The 27,433-nt window shown below is 43.4% G+C and overlaps 1 long non-coding RNA gene across 3 annotated transcripts in view; it reads left to right on the plus strand.

Moving 5' to 3' along the window:
- LOC123377738 overlaps window positions 1–27,433 on the plus strand; it is a 135,786-nt gene that overhangs the window by 56,643 nt on the left and 51,710 nt on the right. Inside the window, exon 4 of one of the 3 annotated variants that reach the window (XR_006582302.1) lies at window positions 10,826–11,047. The exons of 1 other annotated variant lie outside the window; for it this stretch is intronic. This is a non-coding gene — a long non-coding RNA (uncharacterized LOC123377738). Of the gene's footprint in view, window positions 1–1,208; window positions 1,335–10,825; window positions 11,048–27,433 lie in introns of those variants that run through there. One more of the 3 variants, XR_006582299.1, reaches the window with a different exon arrangement.

Here is a 27,433-nt window from a genome sequence, read left to right on the forward strand (position 1 = left end):
TTTTCCTCAAAGGCATAAGAACAGATGGCCATATATTCAGTTGGTGAAAGTCAGCACAGCTCTGTCCCATGGATTATGTACATTGGAGAGAATTCTAATCAGAACAGATCCAGCAGCCTGAAAGTTTCCAGTAGGCAGTGGTTTAAGAGAGTTAGTGGCTTGGACCTAGCATATTTGCCACTGGAATGAGCTCTCAGTACCATTACTAGATCCTAAACAACACGTTTCTTACAGGTCCAAAGTGTTTCACAACTATATTGTGTGTTGTTTCACTCCTAGTGTCTCTGAAGATAATTAGATAAGATGCTCAGAGGCAGGTAAATAGGAAAAATACATAGATTTTGAGTAGAGCAGGGGGGAGAAAGGTAATTCTGTTTTGTGCAGGATTTTGAAATTTGGTTTTGTTCAGATTTGGAACAAAAATGAAATGTTTTGAAATTTTCCATAAAAGGAAATGGAGCTGCTGGGCTGCCCTGGAAGCTCTGGGATCCCCAACAATGACCTGCTCGAATTTTTAGCAATTTTATAGCAAGCTCTTTGTAAGCAGGCCTGCAAGCCAGCTGGGTACTCACCAACGTCCAGCTAAGTTCACACACAATTGGTTCAAAGCCACTGCATGTAGAGCTGTACCTCCCATGGTGGGAGCCACGTTTGACCCATGTTATAACATCACAGCCATGAGCTGGAGGTGGCGTGGAGCAACATCCCCTGAAGGAAAGCACTAGAGAAACTGTACCTCAGAAACATACCATCTCTGCCAAGCCTGCTCTCTGCTCACACATGCAGTCCCTTGTGCTCCCTGCACTCTGAGGAGACCAGGATACCAAAAGAGGAGTGTCGGCAGAGATAAGGCAAGGTGAAGAGACAGGGACAGCACAGCTGAGGGAGCATTACTCCATTAGGCTCCTATAAGATGCATATCCCCTGTGTGCAGAGAGCAGGCTTGGCAGAGATGGTACATTTCTGAGGTACAGTTTCTCTAGCACTTTTCCTCAGGTGGTGCTGCTCCGCTCCACCTCCATGTCATGGCTCAGGTGTTACGACAGGTCAAACATGGCTTCCAGCACACTGCTTCCTAACATAGCTTGGGCAATTGTTGTGGACAGAGACAAGCTGTGTTTGAACAGTGGCACAGGAGCTGCCTGAATTGTGTTAGGTCTGGGAATGGTCCAATGGGGGAGTCATCTTTTAACACATTCATAATGCAGATGGAGCCACATTCTCAACAGAAACGGGAGCTGTAAGCAAGAAAGAGCCAAAGCAGCATGAGGTATTTAGTCAGGAAACAGGGTGACTGGAGAGAACAGGAATTGCCTTGCAGGATCAGACGGTGGATCATCTAGTCCAGTATCCTGTCTCCAAAAGTGGGGAGTGCCAGATATTTCAAAGGAAGATAGATGCGAGAACACCATAGTAGGAAGATGTGGTAGAATCTACTTCCATTGAGATCTCATCCTAATCTCTAATGGAAATTGGTTTAAACCCTGAAGCACGAGGGATTTTAGCCTTCAAAACTCCATGTTTGCATTGACTGTTATATCTCCGAATACTTGTTATCCATATAAATGCCCAATTGCTCTTTGAATTTTACTAAATTCTTGGCTTCATCAATATCCGGTGGCAACGAGTGCCACAGTCTAACTAGAGTGTCCTCTTTGTGCTCTCTTATACTGTGTTTTGCTGTAGCCTGTTGCCTTTTCCCATTGTCATGATAGAAGACCAAGAGAACAAATGATCATGTATTTTTCCTTCAGAATGGAAAACAACACCTAGACCAAGTATCACCTCTTAAATTGGCTACCATTTTGACAGCAGTCAGACACACTCCTTGGCAGATCAAAGTGACACACAGCTTTCAGTTCACTACACCCCTTGTATACTGCAGTATTAAAGCTACAATCATCCAGGCCAGGCTAACACCCAGTGCAATGTGAGACACAGATGTTGATAAATTTCACCACATGAAAAAAAATTGATTTAAGCTGTTAAAAACAAAACAGCCTCATAAACAGAGTTTAGGAAGCTGTGATAAATCAGTTTGTTAGGCTGCAAATGTGGTGCAAGCCGCTGTCTCAGCTAATGCAGATAAAGTTTTCAACGCATGCGGCATATATCAACAATTTAAACACAGACTGCTTACAGGGCCTTAATGAATACTAAAAGCCCAATAACCAGGAACCAATGCAGTTCAGACATAGCTGCATTCAGATGTCAATAGCATTGCCTTTTATTTTATTTGCTAATGAGTTATCAATAGCGGTAATTTGCTGCTGATAACATTGCAGGTTATAAAAGAGAAAAATTAACCTGTTCTGTTAAATGGGAAAATAGACTCAACGCCTATTTTGTTCTGGTGCATGAATCAAGGACAAATGCAGGGCTAGGTATTGAAATCATCATATTCTTCTTGCCGTAGACAGAACACTAGCATTATCCAAAGCAGTAAATTAGGCAATGGGTTATGTTTTGCCACAGCGCAGGGCATATCAGTTCTTGATCAAACATATAAACCAGCTCTGAGCATTAACATAAATAAATAATTAAAAAAAAAGGAATCCTTTCTGGAGGTAATAAAGTTACAGCTTGAGGTTCTCTTGTGTCAGTGGAATGCCAAGCTCCACCCGTCTAGGCAATTACTATAAAGAGCCGAGGAAAGACAAAGCACTTTGTGTGAGAGAGCATTGAAACTATAACATTCTGGACAGCACTGAACAAGTCCCTTGTCTGCCTTCTGAGAAATTCCCTTGACTTTCTTCCCAGAAATTCTATGCTGGATGGGAGTTATGTAATTACATGAATATAGGAAATCATCTGCAGAATGATGATGAGGACATCCAGGTTTTGGGTGCCATGCATTCCTTTTATGTAGATTAGGACTGCATTGTAAAGTGTATGTGGAGTAATTTAAATATTTAAGGCCAGAGCCTCAGCTGGTATAAATCAAAGTGGATTCACTGACTTCAGTGGAGCTATGCCAGTTCACACCAGTTGAGGCTCCTTTCTTTCTCCTATGTAGGGAGAAAAACTGGATCCAAGATAAAGCCTGGGACTAGGATTCAGGAAACATGAATTCTAGGCCTGGTTCTACCACTTAACTTCTCAGGCCCTGATTCTCTTCTCTGTTGTATTAGTGTAAATTAGGAGTGACTCCATTAAAGTCAGTGGATAATTAAAGTTAATGGACAACCTTTGGTACTGGCTTATTAATTTGTCAACTGGGTATAAATAATAGTCATTGACTCCCCTGGCCTGTTGTGAGGAATGATTTGTTAACATTTGTCAAGAGCTTGATAGAAAGTGCCACACATGCAAAATATTGTTATTTTTTTTCAGCCTGCCAGATTACTGGTTGAGAATCTTTGTTAAATAAGTAAACAAACAAACAAACTAAATAAAGAGTGTTAGCCAGTCAAAATAATTTCTGAGAGTAGCTCATAGGGCCAGAGAGATTTTAACTTGGTTGTCATATTTTTCTTTAGAAAAGACAATACTGCTTCCAGAGAATGTGGGATGGACTGTTGTCTAATATTTAAAACAATGGTCTGGAAGTCAGGAATCTAGGACTCTGTTCCTGCCACCAATACTCGTGCGTTCTGTGAACTTTAGCAAGTCTGTCAACTTCCTCTCTGTCTCATTTTATGTTTGTGAGATGGATCTTACAAAGTACCTTACAGGTGAAACAAAGTTAAATTGTTTGCCAAGTGCCTTGAAATCCTTGGATGGAATGCACTGTTGTCCAACTCCTAAGGTCATTGCTCAGTTTGCACTCAAGCCTAACTCAGTCAAGCTTCCAGACAAACACAAAGCCAATGGGGCATTGTCTGAGTAAGGATTGAATAAAAACTGATTAGCAACCTCAGGATTGGGTATTATGCAATGGCAGTATGATTATGGTTATTAATGTTATCAATGGGTGTACAGCACTTTGGGAGCCTCAAATTAAAGGCCCAATATCAGCACAAAGCATTATCATTAACAGTCTTATAGCCTAAAGGATAAGCATAAGCACTTTGTGTCCATGGAACAGGTTTTCTATAGGGTATCACTGTGTAGTGCAAACATGGTTATAACAATCACCCCTGGGAGGGAGGGACAAGAGCTGTTGGGCAGATTTCCCAACACAAATGTGGTCTGTACTACTCTGAGTCCCTGAGGTTCATTATTTTATTCTTTTAGACATTTGTAACCATCCAGAGGGCATATTCATGCTGATTGTACTGCTCTAGCTGGCAGGATCTCTAGTGCTATTGTACTCAGCACAGCCACAAGAGTGGGTTGTTTCTGGTACCTTTTGGGAAGGAGACCAGGAAGAAAAATGTCACATTTCCCTATTGGTTTTCTTTAAAAGACACTGCGATCCTGGCATATTTTCCCTTGTGAAAATGGGGTGAATACCCTCCTGGCTTGATTGAAGAAGCCTGAGGAAAAAGAGGGTAGCAATGTCTTATAGTTAGACTCTGGGCTTTGCAGTCAGGAGACCTGGGTTCTAGCCTGGTAGAGGCACTGCCTTGTTGTGTGAGCTGAGCCAACTCACTTGAACTCTCTGTGTCTCAACCTGCTTATGTGTAAAATGGGGGGTGATGATACAAATAATACTACCTACCATTCCACAGGAGTGTTGTAAGATGTACAACCATTTTTGCTGTAGGACACTGCCAAACAGTGATGGTGATTGGGACTGGAGAAACAACAGTTAAGGAGCTGAGCGAATACCCTTCCCTGGCCATTAACCACAAAACATTCCAGCAATTTATGGTCAAAGAAAAATGTGCTTAGGATTAAAAAAGATATATAGTTTGTGTGTTTTCAATGAGTATGGCTGGTTTTGTAAAGAGCATTCAAGCAATTCTGCTAAATTAAAAGTGTGGAACAATCCCACAAATCAGCAGAGAGGAAAGAACTCAGTGTGCCCTAAAGTATTTCCAGCTCTCTCTTTGCTTCCTGGTATCAGACTGCATCACCACCTCATTAAAAAAAATTCATATTGGCCCAGATCCTGCTCCCACTGAAATCAAGGGTGAAATTCCCATTAACTTTAGTGGTGCAGGATCAGACCAAATGTTCTTTGAGGACAAAGATGCCTTCTGTGTTATGTCACTGAGAACACAAAAAGATGCTTAACAAGGCACAAAGAAGAGGAAAATAATGCTGGAGCCATCATTGTTGGGAAGGGACAGAAAGTACTAAGTAACCTTCTGTCCTGCATTCACATACATACGCTACCATGCCATCAATTGAACCCTCCACAACACCAAGCTCTCCCTCATCAGTTTTCATGCTTTGTTTTCTAATTTCTTTCCAGAGGACCTGATCCAGCCCCCCAATAAAGTCAATGGAAAGAGTCCCATTGACTATCAGGGACTGGTTTGGGCTCAGAATCCTATATTCTGAGGGCAAATGCTGTTTCAATGGTCTTTGCACGTAGTCTGAAATGAGAACTAAGCCCTCTCATCCATTTCTTCATCTCTTCTTTGGTTTTGTACATTTACTGTCTTTAGGGATAATTCAGGTAAATTAACGTGTTAGTGGTTATGCCTGTGGATTTATAGTGTTAGGTGCTATTAATGAATCTCTGAATTATGGACTTTGTGGAACTCTATGGATAGACTTTAATTTGCTGTCTCTGAAGATCCTTTCCTTTCTCTTCCATCCTTCTGCCACCTACAGAGAAGTTATAGGATATGCAGACTTTGGATCATTACCAATAATTGCTAGGCTGCCCCCAAGTACTAATTTAATTGTAAAATCTTTGCTTTCCCCCTTCTCCCTTTTGTTACTTGTGGTGCTTGTGGAAATTAATTTAAAAGTAGTATGCAATTAAAAAAATAACGATTTCCTTCCTCTGGAATTGAGAGTTTTCTATTGAACAGCGGGGAGGGGTTTATGAATTTGTCTTCCATTTATACAAGGCTGAATAGAGGCTTTTATCCTCTCATGGTTTAATTAATTTTTCTATAGTTGCTTCATTAATTGATATTTATGTATTGCTTGCTGTGCATAAATTCTGGAAACAGCACATAAGAGGATGTTCTCGTTATAGTTCTACAAGTGCTTGGCCACCACTGGAATCTTAATAATTATAATGACATGGGTGTACACACGATGTGCCTTGGTCCCATGGGGTTACTGTCTTGGATAATGTCTTCTACCTCTTGGGGTACATGGCTGCCTTAAAGATGAATTGGTTTCCTTTGTTACAAGAGTGCGCTGTTAATATGTAAATAGCAAGTCAGTTAATAGGTAAGATTCCAGCAGAAAGCACTCAAGAATACATACCTTAGCTCTTGGGTTTTGCAGGCCCAATAAAACTGCTCATTGTGCACTGTAGATGGCTTCTCCTATGCTGCATGTCTATTGATCCAGACTATTAGTCATAGCTTGCAGCAGGGACTATAAGACAGAGAAGGGTAGTTTTAAAGGGTCATATCCACCTTCATGCTAAAACTCTTCCAGAGTGTCCCCTGGTGTAAATGTTCTACTGCCAAAATGGCTGATGGGGAGGAGGAGATGGAGGTTGGCTTGGCTCCTATGTGTTAAATCCTAATCCCACTGAAATCCTGTCAGATTTTTGCTATTGACTAAAATGGGATCGTGATTCAGCCTCATATTAGTGGGCGCATGAATATTACCAAAGAGGAAATTTTCCTTCTTTAGGGTTCAGCATTGTTGGAAGCAGTGACCCTAAGGGACGGGGATCATAGTTAAAATGTAGTTAGCATCTCTATTTCCCACACCTATACACATGTGCGTGGCTACACACACACACACACATACTGTTTGGTGGCTAATTTGGTTTGGGTACCAAACACGCAGCACGCATTCTCCTCACTACTGGTTGGGTGGGATTCTCAAGACAGCGTGCGCCTGATTTCTAGAAGCGCTGAGCACCTACAGAACAAGTTGAAGTCCGTGAGGGGCTAAGGATGTTCATCGGTGCTGAAAATCAAGCTCTACTGTGCTTCTTGGCAGTATTTGGTGGGCCAGGTATTTCTCCCTTGGCTCAGACCTAGAATGTATCCTCCACAGAGCAATCAGCTGATGTCCTCTAAAAGCACACAGTCTGCTCAGAGTGCCTACCTCTGACAAGCTGTCAACAGATGTGGCCATGGAGCTATTGTTATTCAAGATTTTATTCATCATTTTACTACATTTGATGAGGTTAGTCACCTGCACTGCCTACATGCTGACAATAATTTACCACTGTGAGGACTATGAAAAAAGTAAAAGACCAGCTCGTGATGATTCAGAATGCTTTTAGCAGGTTGCAGAGATGGCATATGGCAAACAGGCTTCTGCTGAGGAATCAGAATAAAACCAAAGGAATGCAGGTTGCCAGTTGTGATGATCTCTGATGATCAGTTTCAGACTGAACTGTGTGATGATCAATTCTTCAAGAACACGGAACTCCATGTGAGCTTCTAAAGCAGCTGTTGGACCAGTTCAGCATGAAAGCTATCCTATGCTAGGGCCCATAAATCTGCACATCATATCATTGTATGGCACAAGAGAAGGTTGATACTAGGTATGTAGCAGAAATGAAAAAGAATATTAGAAAATACAGGACCAGCAACTTGGCTAGTGTAAACCTGCATTGCTCTATCAATGTCAATGGAGCTATGCCAATTCATACCAGCTGAGGATCTGACCCACAATCTTCATTATGAAGGATGGAATCCTGGGGAAAGAGAAATCCAGAATTAGAGTCCTATCCACACTGCAAGTACAACTATGTTTTAGTAACAAGGCCATGACACTAATCTGAACTGGCAGCAAACAAAGTTGATTTTTTCCCCCAGGGCCATGTGTCCACCATGTTTACACATCTGCACTTACTGCACTTCGCTGTGTTTGTATCAGTGCATTGCAGGAAAATATGGGCAGCTATCCCCCAAAGCTTTATTATAACATGAACGGAGAGTACCACTGTCAGTATAGTGAGCAATGCAGTTTGGGGCTTCTTACTGCACAAAGAGCAGTGAAGATAAGAGACTGTCCAAATCAGTTACACAAACACAGTTAGGAAATCCCACTCTCAACAAAAGGGTTGCAGAATAATTATAGGTGGACAGCTATGTGCTAGGTTAGGCAACTGGCAAGGGAACAACATAGATATTAACCAAGTATTAACAGTTGCTGATTGAATAACCAAGTATTAACAGTTGCTGATTGAATACGATTAGTATCATTCATTGGTTTTCTATTTTTTCCAGACTAGTTAGACAGGATGTATTGTGAGGAGGGACGGCCTAATATTTGTAGCTAATATCCCAGAATATGTTAATACCCAGCCAAGTGGCAAAGTTCAGCAGGTACTTAAATACTTTGTTAAATCAGGGCCAGAGTGCTCAATCTGGATATGTGCTAACTGCTCCCAGGCAGTCAGGACCTGCTTTTCAAACTGGTCAGCCACCTCGATATCTGGGTAAAAGAATAAGATTCCCTACTTCTAATTTATGCTGTGCTGAAGATGCTTTAAAAGAAAAGCAAAAGCTTTAATTGTTTTCAGGGGTACATGTCAGTTTTGAAACTCACCTGGATAACAGAATTGAGACATTTATCCAGACTTGATCAATGCCTGATTTCTGTAGTTTTGGCAAAACCGTCAAAAATGATGCTTAGCCCCTCATCCCCCATCCATTTGGGTATTCATACTTTCATGTTGGTCTGTTTATCTCTTCGCTTTAGTCTCTTCAGCAAAGTGAAGAGTGCCCCTGAAACTGATGCATTAGGATGTTTCACAAGCCACAAACATTCTTAACCCATGGCTCATGGCTGAGCTAGGAAGCAAGGCAAAAAGGGTTTCTCTCTCAGTTGCTGAGATCTCAGCTGAACTGCTATTGGAGGTCTCCAGTTTATATTAAATGAGGGATGAAACTGCCTCTTTGCCCCCCAATGAAACATGCCAGCATTATGTGTGGGCATAATATTTCATAAAATCTTTCATGTCAGGTAAGGAAGAGCACAGACTGTACTGCTGGGAACATAAGAGTAAAAGCCTTGTTTTACACAGCTCAGGTTCTCCTATCTGAATCCTAAACTGGGCCCTGCCATTGGGTCTCTCCAATTCACTTGTCCACAGGACCATTTTCACCACACACCTGCTCCTTACGCATAACACAAGACAGCTGCTTCCCCAAAGAACACACACCACTACATGCCTGATGTACCTCACAAGCTGCCCCTAAATATATTGATTTGCTCCCTTCTCAGCACATACAAATACACACACCTATTTTTCTGCAAACACCTATCCCTTACTTCCCACTACCTCACGAGTGCCTTCCCTAACCATTCTCTTTTCTGCTTTTCCTTCCTCACACCCATAGCAGTTATCTCACTCCCCAAGTGCTGATGGGGCTAGGTGGTGTAATTGGGGAAAGAGGGAGCAAACCAGCCTGGAGAACGAAGACACGGGTCAGCACTGAACTCAACTGGCCAACTACCAGAGCCAGGGGTCAAGCCAGACTCAGACCCAAGAATCCAAACTGAGAGTTGGAACCAGGGTCAGATACCAAATGCCAGAGCCAAGGAGCAAGGCAGAGTCAGAAGTCGGAGGCCAGGGTCAGGGCCATGACTGGTAACTGACAGCTGGAAGCAAGGTGTAAGGGCAGGAAACGGAGCAGAGGCAAGGACGAAGCATGGAGCAGGAGCATGGTGGGAACAGAAGCGAAGGCAGGGGTGAGGCAGGAGCCAAGCAGGGTCCAGGAATAGGGTTGGGGGCAGGAAGCAGGTACAAGCAGGATCCAAGACACCCGCAATAGAAAATCACCTTATTGCTCAGACAACTTCCTGTGCTTCCTTCTGGCTTAACTAGCACGGTTGGACCAATTGGTGGAGCCAGGCAATCTTCCAATCAGTGCTCCCATGTGTGGTGCCTTGGCTGAGGCAGCAGCCATAGAATCATAGACTTTAAGGTCAGAAGGGACCATTACGATCATCTAGTCTGACCTCCTGCACAATGCAGGCCACAGAATCTCCTACTGGCTTCTCAGCCCCCTCCCTTCCCTCCATTTTTTTGTGACTGGAGAGGCTTTTTAGCAGTAATTAGTTCCAAACATTCCCCTGTACTGTATAATAAATGAACAGAATAGTAAATGTTATGAGAGTAATTTATTATTCATCAAGAATAACAAATGAATGGAATAATTTACCATCCACTAATCTCTAAAAGGGCCCCACTTCTTTCTTAATCCTCTAGAAATCCCATGGGACAGGACCTTATTTGTTCACACAAATTCTCTGAGTTCTAGGAGTATTCCAAGGGAACCACCATGAGCAGGCAGCTGTGTACTGCTATGACATAAATATGTCATCAGATGAATGTTACAGCCTTTGGGAGTGGCACTCTATTGTCGTTCCGTTGTGGTAACGTGACACAAGCTGTACATATGTCTCCTTTTGCATCCCAGGAGCACAAACACTAACTGTGATAAATAATGTACAGTGTCATCTATGATGGAAAGTGGAGATGCAAAGTGTACAAGAAAGTTCAGAGAATGCCATCTGTTTGGCAGGTGAGGAGAAGCACAAAGACGAAGGAAGTGGTGGAAGTGCTTAGAACATTCAAAAGTAGAGTGGACAAATCAGAAGCCAACATATTGCAGGGAACAGTCCTGTATCTTTACTATAATACAGGCCTAACTCTTTTTCAGAATTCACTTTCCCTAATTACAGCACAGGGTGAAGAGGGTATGGGGTAGACAACCTCATGCTCTAGGTGGCTCTTTTTCATCTCTAGTTTCTGTCATGATTCTATATGTGTAGTATTTCCTACTCTTGTTTCTCTGTTATATCTACCTTCCCACCACTTGGGTTTTTGTTACAGGGGAAAGCAGAATCAGGGACTCTGAGTCTATGCCTGGGAGGCGCAGCAAAGAAGGTGACGCCCAGACGGAGGGAAGGAGAGAAAAGGTGGCTTTAAGCTACCTTTGTGTCATCCGGATTTTAGGTTGCTATGGGAGCCGAAATGACTGCTTCTGAAAGTTGGACAACCCTGGAACCTAGAATCCCATACAAGCTCACTTTTGTCCTCCATGCTACCGACTTCCAATCCATCTATGCTGTTGGCATAAAATTCTCCCTGTTGCATTCCATGTTATTGTCCAAATCTGTTCTTACTCTCTTATTTCGGCTCAGCTTCCAACGTTTGCTTCCTTTGACCCTCTTTTCCTCATGATTCATGTCTTCTCATGCTATTTCCAACTATCGTGGTTTTTCTGTTCTAGATATTTGTTTGTATTACAGTAGCACCTGGAAGGCCCAAGCATGATTTTGCTAGACAGTGTATGAACACCTAGCAAGGGATGGTCCTTGCCCTGACGATCCTAATCTAAATAGCTGAACGGGGGAAGGAGATGAACGAGGCTCAGAGAGGTGAGGTAACTTCCTTGAGGTCACTTGGTAGCGCTAATAGTAGAACCCAAATCTTCTGACTCCCAGGGCATTTCTCTGTCCTCTAGATCATGCTGCTTTCTCTTTATATTGCTGGCTCCCTGCAATCTTCAGTCAAAGCCCCACTCTTTTTCCTCTTCTCACTGCTGCTTCTCCAGATGATTGGAAGCAGCTTCCTTTCTTCCTGTGAGTTCAATATTTAGTTCTCACTCAGGGTCAGCATTTGTTGATTTGTTTTTTATTACCACTGGTTAATATTTGCTTTATTGCTATGCCCTTCTGTTATCCTTCCCTAGCACTTTGGATGACAGGCACCATATATAAATATATACGGTAATGTAGCATAGTGAGCAGTGAAGGAGATATATGAATTGTAGGGATGATGGCCTGGGAGCCTTTTGAATAATATTAGCAAGTCCTGTTCTTACTCTTAGTAGTGTAAAAGGACATTATTAGAAAGCTAGGAAAGGAAGGTTAGATTTGTGGTCAGGGGAGTAGTCTAGGACTCTAGAGACCTGTATTCAGTTCTTGACTCAGCTATAGACATTCTCTGCCGCATTAGACAGGTCAGTTAATCTACCATTTACCTCAGTTCTCCATTTGTAAAATGGGGCTGATATTACACCAGGCTCTTTCTTGAAATCTCCCCCATTGCATTAGCACTGCTGCACGTCCACCATTAGCAGCACTAGCATAGACTGGCTGCTGGAGACAAATGGTTCTTACTACCTCACAGTGAAAGTGGGTGCTCTAGGCCTGCCTAGAAAGGCTGCAAGGAAGCAGCCAATGAGAGCACAGCTGGCTCAGATAAAAGGAGCTGCACCCTTGGTTTGCACCCAACCGACAGGAGGTGCTCATGAGAGGTGAGTGTCCTGTCACAGTGCCCCATTCTGATTCGCCAAGGGACTCCTGAGCATGAATTCAGGGAGATCATTGTGGTGGTGGAAACAGCCAAGCCAGAATCTTCAAAAACTGAAGGCAAGGAGGAAACTTCTGTTTGTTTGCCTTTACTTGTTTGGCTTGCTTACCTGCAATTGCTGCTGCTTTTATCTGTTAGTGACTGGCCTGTGGCCATATGAGACCACCATGCCTGACAAAGACCTATGCTTCCTCCACCCTCCCAGCTGGTCATCAAGGGGTAGGAATCTACCAATCTGCAACATATAAAATCTACAAGCAAGTCATCTCTAACCAGCAAGTCCATCAGCGTTAAACTTCTGTGCCAATAAGACCACTGGCTATGGCCTGTGTTATAAAGGAGAGCAGCGCAAATGATCACAGTGGTCCCTTCTGGCCTTGGAATCTAGGCAACCACACATGCCAGCTTCCTGAAGCTGAATCAAACTGCAAAATTTGCGACAACCATCATGCATAAGTATCAGCCTATTTGGTTTGCCTGGGTTGGGTTTTCCAGTCTTCATTAGTAAAGGACACCTCTGCGTCAGCATTTTTTTTTGCATTTGTTTTTAACTCCAGCAGATGGCTGGTAGTAAATGTGTGTGTGCAGGAATGTATGTGGCTAGAAGCCACAACGTCTATTTGAGATTGGCACCTATAGAATAGTTCCTCAAATACCTACATCAGCCCTAGGTTAAACGAGCCTGCTGTCTAAAAGATCACACACTCATAAATTTCACGAGTTAGGAGTGGTTTGTTTAATCCTGAAAAGTCATGTTATTTTCACCTAAATGTAACAAGCTGCATCAGCTTGTATTGCTTTGGAATGTTTCATGTAACCCTATGTTGGAGGGAGAAGAGATTGGATGTTACTGAACCACCCTAATTTGGGCAGACTGTCTTAACTGGCATCAGAGCTGTAGTATCAAACTGGGAGTGATTTGACCCTCTATATATCAGCTGTTTGGCTGGAATATAAATATATGACTTGGCATTGAAAGTGATAATGCTCGTTTGCATTTGGGGCTGACAGCTAATTAAGATTGTTGCCTTCCCAAATTATTACATACACATTTATAAGGAATCATTGGTTTGTCTGATACAGTTTAATCAAATGATAATTAGACTAATTTGATTATTTTATATTGACCCAATTTATTCTAATTTGATTTGTTTAGGCTATGTTATGTATGTATCTTAGGTTTTTGCTTAGCTGTTTATTTTAGCTAATAAAATAGATACAATTGGAAAACTTTGTTGTTTGGATGTTTCTTTACGGACGTCAGGGTTCTAGACCAGAGGACTTGCCAGTGTAGAGAGGAAACTCTGTGACCATCTAGTGGCAGTTCATAGAACTGTCCAATAATCTTTCTGTAACTGGTGCCCAAAACAGGAACACTGTTGGTTTCTGAAGGAATGTTTACTTCAGTATTATTCAGCTTTCCTGTAGGAAGTTGTGGCTCTGGACAGAATGATGGGAAGATTTATAGATTCCAAGGCCAGAAGGGATCATTGTGATAGTCTAATCTGGACTCCGATATAACACAGGTCAGAGAATTTCCCAAAATAATTCCTAGAGCGTATTATTTTAGAAAAATAGGCAATCTTGATTTTAAAATTGCCAATGATGGCAAATCCAGCAGGATCCTTGGTAAATTTTCCCAATGATTAATTATTCTCACCACTAAAAATGTGGACCTTATTTCCAATCTGAATTTGTCTAGCTTCAACTTCCACCCACTGGATCATGTTATAACTTTCTCTGTTAAATTGAAAAGCCCATAATTAAATATTGGTTACAGTTTATAAGTACCTACATGAGGAACCAAGTCACCCCTTAACCTTCTTTTTGTTAGACTCAAAGAGCTCAATCTATTTAGCTTATCACTATAAGGCATATTTTCTAATTCTTTAATCATTCTTGTTGCTCTTCTCTGAACCCTCTCCAATTTATCAACATCCTTCTTGAATTGTGGACACAGAACTGGACACAGTATTCCAGCAGTGGTTACACTGGTACCAAAAACAGAGGTAAAATGACCTCTCTACTCCTGCTTGAGATTCCTCTGTTTATGTATCCAAGGAGGATGACCTTCTGCGAGGAATGGAGATGTGAGTTCATCTTTGACAAGAATGAAGTTCCTGCAGGAAGAAAGCTACCCTTCCTCCCCGAACACATCAAAGGATGGGTGCAGTGGGATTGCTGTCTCAGGCAGGTATTTGCCCTGAGGCTTGTCCCTGTATGCTTGCTCAGCTAGAGCTGGATGCAGATGCAACCTTTCTGCATATGGTTTCAAGTTTATGCAGGGGAGGGGAGGAAAAGCAAGTTTGCCACATTTTTTTTCCATGCCTTGCTCAGAGCCTGAATCTGAATCTGAGAGCTCTGCTTCCTCAGGAGAAGAAGTGGTGCCTGAGTCAGGACACACATCTTAGCTCCTACAAAGCAAGCAAAAGGGTCCAAAAAAGGAAAGAAAAAAATATAACATCGGTCACCTGAATGTGGCCAATGTGGGGGATCTTGGGGCTCCACCACCCCCACCCAATGTATGCCTCTGCATATTCTCCCTCTGTGTCTTCCCCCTCTGGATCTGATTCCCTCTGCTTGGTGGATGGCACCCCATTGCGAGAGTCTCTGGACTTGTCTTGAGAAGAAGAGGAGCTGTATAGGATGGCTGCTTCTTTTGCCAGGGAACTTAGGATCTGCTTCAGTATCTGGGAGGAGAGACATGATGCCCCTTAAGAGTTTTGTCCCTCCGGCTTTGGTCTGTCCTGGGATTTACCCTCTGAGCCGTCCAGCTGGTTCATAGATTCCAAAGCCAGAAGGGACCATTCCATCTAGTCTAATTCTTTCAATAAGCACTGTGATTTCCAGAACCTTTGAGGGCCAGGGAAGGATACCAGCTGGACAACCTAGAGGTGAACCAATTTGCTATACTCATCATACTTACCTGAGGCATACTGTAACGTGGATTAGTGGAGGTACCTGTCTGAATATGGAGTATAGTAGGAATGCCATTTAACAAAACGTTAATGTCAGAGGTCAAATCTGAGGCCTTACTGTAATAGAGAGGAAAAGGTCCATCCCGATTAACATATTGTCACTGTTGTTCAGTATTCATGCTATGATCGTTCCCAGAGGCCCCACTCAGGGAGCTGTTGTACTACATGCTGCACCAACGTAATCTCAGTCCTGCAAATGTTACTTTATTCGTGTGAGTTGTGCCATTACCTTCCCTCAGTTAAGTTCCCGGTTAAGCGTTTGCAGGATCAGCACCAGAGATATGTATGCTCCCTGCTTCAAAGAGTGTGCAATCTAACGTACAATATGAACCCATTAAAAATCAGGTGGAAAAGAGGGTTGCTAACCCACTCCAGGACATCGTAATGAGACACTCTTGAATTTCAGCCTTCTCAACTGGCAGCTGCAGAGCCTGAGTGAGTGAGAAGATGGGGGAATCGCAGGCCCCAGTAGTAACAAAATTGCCCTTGACATAATTCACTGTATTTGTAGTCCTGCCATACAACAACCGCCTTGCTTAGGGCTTTGCTGCACCTGGACTTGACTCCTGCCAGACTCTCTGCTATTATCAAGTCTTTATTTAGCAAAGCAGGTTAATTAATAACTTTGTGTTTTGCCAGTGAAATGAACCTTGACTTACCTCTTATCTCATCGCGCTCAGTTAAGAGACCATAAGAACAAAGAAGGTTTTGTTACACTCTGTATTACTCAGCACCTGACAATGGCAGACAGCGTTAGCAGAAATACGGCACCTTGACTTTCAAAGGGCTGTTTTATCTGCTTTCAGTTCCCCTTCCCACAAGAGAGTTTCAGTTCTTAAAACATCTTGAATCAAACCGTTGTTAGGGAGCCAATTCTGTTTCTAGATCAGAAGCATTTCTGATATAACTTTCGAGCTCCCAGATAACCGATTTACTTGTATTTAAGTTCACTGTCAGTGGGTGATGGGAGCAGGAGTCAGGAATCAGAGTCCGGGCAACCTGGAGTGGAGCAAAGCTGCGGCCAAGGCAGGAGCAGGATCTGTCACAGTTGTGAGCAAATGCTTTCAGCAGCTGCTGAACTTCTTACGGCTTATGGCAGAGCCAACTCATCTACTGAGAATAACCATCACCTACTACTATATTCCTTGTACGTTCATGCACTGCCCTCTCTTACCCTGCTATATATTCTTAAGAAAACATAGTAGAGCTTTTTTTAATGGTACCTCCCTTTTCCTGATAAACTCACAAAACCCTTCACAATATAGTCTGTCACATTAAAATATCTACCGGTACGTTCTTCATCAGGAGCCTCTCTTTCTGGGAACACTCCCTGCATTCCCTTAACAAATGATCAATTGTTTCTTTAACCTTACATGGTTACACAACCCATCTTTGTATTGATTCAATAAATATAAATTATGAATCAAACCACAATAATCAGTTAATAGTCTAAATATGAGTACTTCACTGCTCCTATCTAAACCACAGAGTTTAGATAGGGGCATTCTTCGTAGAATCTCCTTGGTGCACATTTCTTGCCATTCTTTTTATATCCTTTTTAAACTAAACTTTTAAATTCCTATTTACTCGGAGGGATTTTTATAATATTTTCTTCATTTTTAAAGCATTTTTCACTTCCTTATCTGTCATTTCATTGCCAGGCATCTCAGCATGTGCTGGAATTCATGCTACTACAATGTTCACGCCCAACCATACTATACTGTGTTGTCAAAAACAATATTTCATTGATTAGATCACTTTTGCTTTCTAAATCACCCCTTTTGATTGCCAATAAACCTTATAATGAATCCAAAAAGATAATAGTTGCCCTAGGCCATACATCCTTTATTCATTTTAGCGCTAACATTAGTCCTACCAATTCAGCCATCATAATGGCAACAAAATTAGTAGATTCCTTAACTCCAGTCTCAGGGATGCAAAAGGCTGGTCCTACTCTACCTGATTTTTCATCTTTAGATCCATCAGCATTTGGCAACTGCTGCTGGGTTTAAGAGCCAGCCTGCTAACTTCCAGCCAATCAGGAAGTGTAGCCAATTATGCAGCCTACTACAGGCCAGCTGCACTCATTAGATTGCCCAGAGACTATGGACCCTGCTTCCAGACCGGCTCTGCTGCAGGCCCTGATTCCTGACACTTTCCACCCCATCCCAGAATCTCCTACACAATAGGTCAGGTCCACAAGCTATAACATACATATAGCTTGAAATAATCGGATGCTTTTTTACATTCAGGAAAATGGCTACACGAGCAACAAGAATAGATTCCCCATGGTTGTGCAGATAAGGGAACGACTGTCATATACACCTTGTACACGGTAGGTTGTAGGGCTGCTATTGGCAGGTCAGTCTCTTGTACCAGATGTGGACAGGCTACAGAACTTCCTTCCCAGAGAGGTACACTAGAGATGTCTTCATTTTAAGACTTTTTAATGTCCTGCCACACATGGCTGAGGTTAGTTTAAATAAAGTCTGTTACGCACACAGCACCACCTAGTGGCCGAGCAGTTGAATACAGTTTATCATTCAATTACAACCAGGAAGACAACTTGCAGCGTTGGAACACAATCCAACTCAAAGTCCCCTGGGATACTCTAAAGAACACAGATGCAAACAAAGCCACTGGCACTATTCTCACACTGGCCACAAAAAAGAGTTTGCTCAAGGAGGCGGACAAATGTTGGAATTTAAGGAATGTGAAATATTTCCAGGATGGTTCAGCTGGGTACATAATGTACACTGGCAATATTCTATCTAAGATGTATATATGACCCTATTACTATAGTATCTAAGCACCTAACAATCTAATATATATTTAATCCTCAAAACAGCCCTGTGAGGTTGGGAAGTGCTACTATTCCCATTTTTCAGAAGGGAAACTAAGATCCAGAGAGACTAAATAACTTGCCAAGGGTCACACAAGAAGCAGGGAATTGAGTGCCTTATCTATTGGGCCATCCTTCTTCAGGATACCGGTTCACTGTAACATAGCATTTTGTCAAACTGCCATATTGTCTTCCAGGGAACTATGATTTATACACCTTTCTCCCAACATTTTCCAGGTTATTTGCACATAAATCTGAATCCATTTTTAGTGTAGGATCCTTTTGCTTTTTCTTCATACCTTTAGCTCCCTGTAAATTATTATTCCTGAATTTAGTGTACTAGAGAAATGTCAGACTGGCAGATCTGGTGTTTCAAACTGAAGCTCTTCCCTAGCAACATCCTTCAACCAGAAGGGCCACCTATGCACACGAGAAGACTTCCATGCTTATTCAATAACTGGATTCTTGAGTAGATCCCTTCTACTGTCAATGTGGACAATCTGTCCATCTCTAGAATATAGATTTTTTTCATCCAGGTCATCTAACAGTCATGAGGTGGAAGTGTTTCTTACTCATGATTCATAACTATCCTGGGGCAGATTGGAACCAGCAGCCTGGAGTAGGAAAACTCCATGGGTGATATCCTACTCCCATAGAAGTCAATGGCAATATTCCCAAAATGTTGACCTATTCAGCCTTCTTATCAACTATTGTTTCCCCTCCCACCTTTTCTCTGTCTTGTCTATTTAGATTGTAAACTCTTCTGGCCAGGCACAGTTTGTTATTATTACGTGTATGTACGGTACCTAGCACAACGTGGTTCTAATCTCACTTGAGGCATGAGGCTCTACTCTAATACAAATAAAAAAAAATTACTATTATTGTAATGGAGCTGGGCACCCACCTGGGGACTGCACCACAAGAATTGTCATTGCCTTGCAAGAAACTCTTAAGAACGTAACATAAGAACAGCCATACTGTGTCAGATGAATGGTCCATCTAGCCCAGTAGCCTGTCTTCTGACAGTGGCCAGTGTCAGCTGCCCCAAACAGAACAGGTAATCATCAAGCGATACATCCTCTGTTGCCCATTCCTAGCGTCTGGCAAACAGAGACAAGGGACACTTCAGAGCATGGTTTTGCGTCCCTGCCCATCCTGGCTAATAGCCACGGATGGACCTATCCTCCATGAACTTAATCTCGTTCTTTTTTGAACCCTCTTATATTCTTGGCCTTCACAATATCCTCTGGCTAAGAGTTCCACAGACTGACTGTGTGTTGTGTGAAAAAATACTTCCTTTTGTTTGTTTTAAACCTGCTGCCTATTATTTTCATTTGGTGACCCTTAGTTTTTGTGTTATGACAAAGAGTAAATAATACTTCCTTATTTACTTTCTCCATGCCAATTTATAGACCTCTATCAATCATATCCACCTTAGTCATCTCTTTCCAAGATGAAAAGTCCCAGAATTATTAATCTCTCCTCATGTGAAAGCTGTTCATTTTTGTTGCCCTTTTTTGTACCTCTCCAATTTCAATATGTGTTTTTTGAGATAGGGTGACCAGCTCTACATGCAGTATTCAAGATGTGGGCATGCCATGAATTCATATAGAGGCAATATGATATTTTTGTCTTATTATCTATCCCTTTCCTAATGATTCCCAACATTTTCTTAGCTTTTTTGTCTGCGCTGCACATTGAGTGGATGTTTTTAGAGAACTAGCTACAGTGACTCCAAGATCTTTTCTTGAGTAGTAACAGCTAATTTAGACCCCATCATTTTATAAGTATAGTTGGAATTATGTTTTCCAATGTGCATTACTTGGCATTTATCAACACTAAATTTCATCTGCCATTTTGTTGTCCAGTCACCCCGTTTTGTGAGATCCCTTTGTAACTCTTTGCACTCTGCCTTGAGTAGTCTTGTATCATCTACAAATTTTGATAAATAGCAATGTCCTGTAAGGCCTGGTCTACACTAGGCGTTTAAACTGGTTTTAGGAGCGTAAAACCGATTTAACGCCACACCCGTCCACACTAGGAGGCACCTTATATCGATTTTAATGGCTCTTTAAATCGGTTTCTGTACTCCTCCCCGACGAGAGGAGTAGCGCTAATATCGGGATTAACATATCGGAATAGGGTTAGTGTGGCCGCAAATCGACGGTATTGGCCTCCGGGCGGTATCCCACAGTGCACCACTGACCGCTCTGGACAGCATTCTGAACTCGGATGCACTGGCCAGATAGACAGGAAAAGCCCCGCGAACTTTTGAAATTCATTTCCTGCTTCCCCAGCGTGGAGAGCTCATCAGCACAGGTGACCACGCACAGCTCATCTGCACAGGTAACAATGCAGTCTCCTGAGAATCGAAAAAGAGCCTCAGCATGGACTGCACGGGAGGTACTGGATCTGATCGCTATATGGGGAGAGGATTCAGTGCTAACAGAACTGCGTTCCAAAAGACGAAATGAAAAAGTATTTGAAAGAATTTCTAAGGTTATGACGGATAAAGGCCACAGCAGGGACTCAGTGCAGTGCAGAGTGAAAGTTAAGGAGCTCAGACAAGCCTACCAGAAAACCAAAGAAGCAAACGGAAGGTCCGGGGCAGGTCGAAAAACATGCCGCTTCTATGCTGAGCTGCATGCAATTTTAGGGGGCTGCGCCACAACTACCCCACCCCTGACCGTGGATTCTGAGGTGGGGGTTGTAATCTCTGCCATGTCTGAGGATTATGCGGACGGGGAAGATGAAGATGAAGAAGAGGAGGAAGACCTAGCAGAGAGCACACAGCACTCCGTGAGCCCCAGCAGCCAGGAGCTTTTTCTCACCCTGACGGAATTACCCTCCTCCCAGCCCTCCCAAGCAACTATCCCAGACAATGACGCCATGGAAGGGACCTCTGGTGAGTGTACCTTTGCAAATAGCAAACATTGTTTTTTAAGCAAGCGTTTTTTAATGATTGATTTGCCCTGAGGACTTGGGATGCATTCGCAGACAGTATAGTTACTTAGAAAAGTTTGTTAACATGTCCGGGGATTGAGAGGAAATCCTCCAGGGACATCTCGATGAAGCGCTCCTGTAGGTACTCCAGAAGCCTTTGCAGAAGGTTTCTGGGCAAGGCAGCCTTGTTCCGCCCACCATGGTAGGACACTTTACCACGCCATGCATGTAGCAAGTAATCAGGTATCATTGCATGGCAAAGCATAGCAGCGTATGGTCCCAGTGATTGCTGGCATTCAAGAAGCATCCGTTCTTTATCTCGCTGTGTGATCCTCAGCAAAGTGATATCGTTCAGGATAACCTGGTTAAAAATCAGGAATTTAAGTAAGGGGGATGGCCATTTTCCTACTGGGTTCGTGGACTGCAGCAGCTTAAAAAAAAAACCTTTCCTGCACGTAGCCAAGCAGGGGGAGGGGAGGAGTGAAATGCCGATGATCTTTTTTGTGTTTGGTCACCGGAGATCTTCCCCAAGCTACCAGCCACGCAGTGGGTGGGTGGGGGGGGGGAAGGGTATTGATTAGCAGAGAGCTAGCGTGGTATTAGCCATGCATTGGGGGGAGGGGTAAATCACTGCAGAAGCCGAAAGACAGTGGCTTACCATGGCCGCATGCAAGCTGAATTCTGATGCCTGGACCTGTGTCTGTGAGATCTGTAAATCCAGAGCTGCAGGCACTCACTATTAAGATGAAAATGCGACCTTGTAGGGAAATCACATGTGCTATGTAAGGTGAATAGTGCTGTTCACTGTGAAAGAGTATAACCATTGTTCTGTAAAATGTATCTTTTTAAATATTTCTCTCCCTCATGCAGCTGCAAATTTTTCAAGCGTGCCTCCTCCATCCCAAAGGCTAGCACAGATAAGGCGGAGGAAAAAGAAGACGAGAGATGAAATGTTCTCGGATATTATGGAAGTTACATGCAATGAAAGAGCTCATCTGAATGAGTGGAAGGACGTGGTATCAAATTACAGGAAAGATGCCAGTGAACGTGAGGACAGGAGAGACACCCGAGATGAGAGGTGGCGGCAGGAAGACCAGCAGGAAAATCAGAGGTGGCGGCAGGAAGATCAGCGGTGGCGGGATGCAACTCTGGGGCTGCTGCGTGATCAAACTGACATGCTCTGGCGTCTGGTGGAGCTTCAGGAACGGCAGCAGGATCACAGAGTGCCGCTGCAGCCCCTGTATAACCACCCTCTACCCTCACCATGTTCCATATCCCCCTCACCCAGACGTGTAAGAACGCGTGGGGGGAGGCTCCGTGCACCCGCCAACTCCACCCCCGTGGACAGCCCAACCAGAAGGCTGTCGTTACTGTGAAATTTTTTTAATGGCCTTCTCCATCCTTCCTATCCTCCTCCCAAACCGCACCCTTACTTCTCTCCCTGTTTTTATAATGAATTAATAAAGAATTCATGATTTTTAAACGAGAGTGACTTTATTTGCATAAGTAAGCTGTACTCGAAGGGGGAGGGTGAGTTGATTACAGGGAATGAGTCAATCAAGGGGGTTGGGTGTTCATCAACAAACACAGCAGTCACACTGTACCCTGGCCATTGATGAAGCTCGTTTTCAAAGCTTCTCTGATGCGCACCGCTTCCTGGTGTGCTCTTCTAATCTCCCTGGTGTCTGGCTGCGCGTAATCAGCGGCCAGATGATTTGCCTCAGCCTCCCACCCCGCCATAAAGGTCTCCCCCTTACTCTCACAGAGATTGTGGAGAATACAGCAAGCAGCAATAACATAGGGGACATTGGTTTGGCTGAGGTCTGAGCGAGTCAGTAATGTCCGCCAGCGCACCTTTAAACGGCCAAATGCACATTCCACCACCATTCTGCACTTGCTAGGCCTGTAATTGAACAGATCCTGACCACTGTCCAGGCTGCCTGTGTATGGCTTCATGAGCCATGGCATCAAGGGGTAGGCTGGGTCCCCCAGGATAACGACAGGCATTTCAACATCCCCAACTGTTAATTTCTGGTCTGGGAAGTAATTCCCTTGCTGCAGCCGTTTAAACAGAGTAGTGCTTCTGAAAACGCGAGCGTCATGAACCCTCCCTGGCCATCCCACGTGGATGTTTGTGAAACGTCCCTTGTGATCCACCAGTGCTTGCAGCACCATTGAAAAGTACCCCTTCCGGTTTACGTACTGGGTGCCCTGGCGCTCCGGTGCCAAGATAGGGATATGGGTTCCATCTATCGCCCCCCCACAGTTAGGGAATCCCAGTGCAGCAAAGCCATCCACTATGGCCTGCACGTTTCCCAGAGTCACAACCTTTCGTAGCAGCAGCTTAGTGATTGCTTTGGCTACTTGCATCACAGCAGCCCCCACAGTAGATTTTCCAACTCCAAATTGATTCCCGACTGACCGGTAGCTGTCTGGCGTTGCAAGCTTCCACAGGGCTATCGCCACTCGCTTCTCTACTGTGAGGGCTGCTCTCATCTTGGTATTATGGCATTTCAGGGCAGGGGCAAGCAAGTCACAAAGTTCCATGAAAGTGCCCTTACGCATGCGAAAGTTTCGCAGCCACTGGGAATCGTCCCACACCTGCAACACAATGCGGTCCCACCAGTCAGTGCTTGTTTCCCGGGCCCAAAATCGGCGTTCAATGGATAGAATCTGCCCCATTACCATCAGGATCTCCAAAGCGCAGGGGTCCGTGGTTTGAGAGAATTCTGTGTCCACGTCCTCATCACTGTCATCGCCGCGCTGCCGTATCCGCCTCGTCCTCGCCTCGGTTTGAAGGTCCTGGTTCACCATATACTGCACGAGAGTGCGCGAGGTGTTTAAAACATCCACGATTGCGGTATTGAGCTGAGCAGGGTCCATGCTTGCTGTGCTATGGCGTCTGCACAGTTCACCAAGCAAAAAAGGCGCGAAACGGCTGCTTTCAGGGAGGGAGGGGTGAGGCTGTACCCAGAACCACCCGAGACAATGATTTTTGCCCCATCAGGCACTGGGATCTCAACCCGGAAATTCCAAGGGGCGGGGGAGGCTGCGGGAACTATGGGATAGCTACGGAATAGCTACCCACAGTGCAATGCTCCAGTAATCGATGCTAGCCTCGGACCGTGGACGCACACCACCGAATTAATGTGTTTAGTGTGGCCACGCGCACTCGATTTTATACAATCTGTTTTGCTAAACCGGTTTATGTAAAATCGGAATAATCCCGTAGTGTAGACGTACCCTAAGTTACAGAGGACAGTTGTTGTCACGTCCTGTAACACACCAATAAACAGCCATCCATTCCCATGAACTACAGAGAAAAAATTCTTTAGTTATAGAAAAGATCAGGAAGATGAAATGCATTTCAGTGCCTTTCATTAGTAACTGCTCCTGGGTAAATTCAGAGTGCATTGTTAGTGCTGTTTTCTGATTTTTTAGTTCATTCCCTGCTCCCTCCATGCTCTTTCTTTTCTTAGTACTACCCCAGGCTCACATTGACACTTAAGGGTATGACTCCACTGCAGTTAAAAATCCTCCGCTGGCCTGTGCCAGCTGACTGAGGCTCGTGGGGATCGGGCTAAGGAGCTGTTTAACTGAGGTGTAGACATTTGAGTTCGGGCTAGAGCCCAGGCTCAAGGGCCCTGCAAGGTGGGAGAGTCCCAGAGCTCGGGCTGTAGCCTGAGCCTGAACATCTACACTGCAATTAAACAGCCCCTTAGCCTGAGCCCTGCAATCCTGAGTCCAGTGGCATGGGCCATCTGTGGGTTTTTAATTGCAGTGTAGACATACCATTAGTGATTGGGATGGAACAGTGATATATCTGCAGACTTCTCTGCAGCATGGATTTTGGTGGCCAGCTCTCATGACTCAGTGGTGCATAGTTGCTAAAACAAATTCTGTCTCCAGGACATCACAATCCCAAAAATCATTTCCAGTTCTATTATTATTCTCAGCCCAGGGCAATCAGACTTTGGTTTCAAGTGCAGCCAGCACTGCATGTCATTCCTTTTGAATATGCTGAACTATCCTTCTAGTTTTGAGTTAACAAACTATGAAATGTATGTACCCAAATATAGACAGAGATTTCATTCCCATAATGAGCCTCTGTCTGTGCTATGAAATCTCAGTCTTTTTACATGCTCTAAAGTGAAATAAAAACATACCAGTGATACTTTTTGTATGAAATAATATTCCATTGAATAATGTTTAGGGAAAAACTGAGTTTCATTTTTCCACTCTGATGAGAACAGTGAGAAATATGTACTATCCATGTTCAAAAGAGGCAAAGGGAAACACGGTCTGAACATACTGAAATGTTCCTTCTAGTGAGCTCTGAACCTCAAAGGATTCAGAGTTTGGATAAGCTTCTAAAATTTTCCAGAACTATTCAATCTAGATTTGTATGAATATTGCAAAAGTATACCTGTGAGCATTCATAAAGTTTCTCCAAAGGTTCTCTCAATCCTTCTTGTTTGTTTTCCATGAACATCCATTGGGTTCACAGAAATCTTAGTGGGAAGTAAAAGTCTTCTGATTAATTTATGGGAATATCGTTTTTTTAAAAAACTGAAAGCCGTCTGTTATAATTCACAAACCTAAAAAAAAAGGTGCAACATTCATCAAATGAATCATTTGCTATCAATACTTCTCCCCGCTCTAAACCGAACTTTTTGAGTTAGCAAAATTGGGCTGCGCCCCATTGTCATAATATCCTCTTTAATGGTGGCCTCCATCCCACAAATCTTTGGGTGGTGCACAGCAAAGATACCTGGTTGTGGTGCTCCAGTGCACATCTGAGTGGGAACTATCTGAAAGCACAAGTAAGGTCAAATACTAAGTTCTCCTCACTGAACAGTAGTAGGCTCAATCCCCATGCATAGCTCCTCCATTATTCACAAGAATAAAAAAATAGGGAGAATGGGCATGTGCTATGCAGCATGGGTCGAATCATTATAAATACAGGCAGTCTTTGGATTTACGACACAATTGGTTCCTGAAAATTGTGTCGTAAGTTGAAACATCGGAACTCGGAACTGCAATACACTCCATTGCGGGCCCAAGCGTCGTAAAGTCAAAACCAACAGTCGTAAGTCAGATCAGGGTGTCAATTCAGAAACATCGTAAGTTGAACGTCATAAAGTGGAGGACTGCCTGTATGGATATGTTACGTAGGTGGAAGGCTCTTTGGGACAGGGACCGTATAGTAGGGCGATCTGCCCCTTGGGGGCCTGAGGAGGCAGGGAGCAGAAAGCCCTGCCTAAGGAGAAGCCCAGTGAGTAGGTGGTGGGCACCTGATCCAGCTAAGCAGCCGTTAATGGAGCTGATTCCCAGCTGGAAGGGATAAGTGAGGCCCCAGCTCCGTAAGGGGTGGGTAGGTGTGACAAACACTTCTCTGAGCAGCAGAAGGCTCTCATGGGATAAGTAGGCCCTATGATCCCCCAAGGGCTCAGGGAGGGCCATAACCCTAGAGCTACTTGTGGGTTTAAAGGCCCCTGCAGTATCAGTCCAGGTCAGGGCTAATTTTCTATATTTTGTGTGGCAGAAGAATGAAAGAGCATGAACAACTAAAACAGTTGGGCATGTCTGACTGTTTTGTCCCCAAGCTAGTGGACAGGCCCACAAGATTACTGTTCTTTTGTTCTGTGTTTGTACAGCACCTAACACAATGGGGCCCTGCTCCATGACTGGGTCTGCTCGGTACAACTGCAAAAAACAAATACAAATACATGATATTCTTGTTTTCTATAGAAATGTTAATAATCTGGTTAAATTCAATTATCTACTTAATATAAGAGATGCAGGATTCATCTTCCTATTGGACTTTTATTAATCCTTCCTGCTTAATATTGTAGTAAAATTGCCACTGAAATTGTCCTAAATGTAAATGACAAAGAAAGGCTTGAAGAAGAGCTCTGTGTAAGTTTGAAGCTTGTATCTTTCACCAACAAAGTCGGTCTAATAAAGGATATTACTCACCTACCTTGTCTCTCAAACAATAACACCAAAAAATCATCTTTCAGGGTATACAGTGGCATCTAAGAGGTAATAACTAATTCATAATTGAATTTAAATTTTTGTCATTAAAAATTGTAAGTATGCAGTTTTTATTGAATGTTAATAAGAAATAGACAGTATTATGCACCCTTTTTTCAGGCATTAAAAGCATGACACACTGTGCTGTGGTATATGGACTCAAAGGTCTTTTTTTTCCATATTTCTTTTAAAAGGAATTACTTCACAAACACATTGACGCTAGGAATTTTTCCTCTAAATTCTCTGTCTGCACTTTTGGCAGTGACTGCACATACTCGGTTCAGTCCCAGAAGGATGCTGCAGACAAATGTTGAATCTGCAGAA

This window comes from Mauremys mutica, chromosome 9 (assembly GCF_020497125.1).
Source record: "Mauremys mutica isolate MM-2020 ecotype Southern chromosome 9, ASM2049712v1, whole genome shotgun sequence".
In the NCBI taxonomy this organism is placed as follows: Eukaryota; Metazoa; Chordata; order Testudines; family Geoemydidae; genus Mauremys; species Mauremys mutica.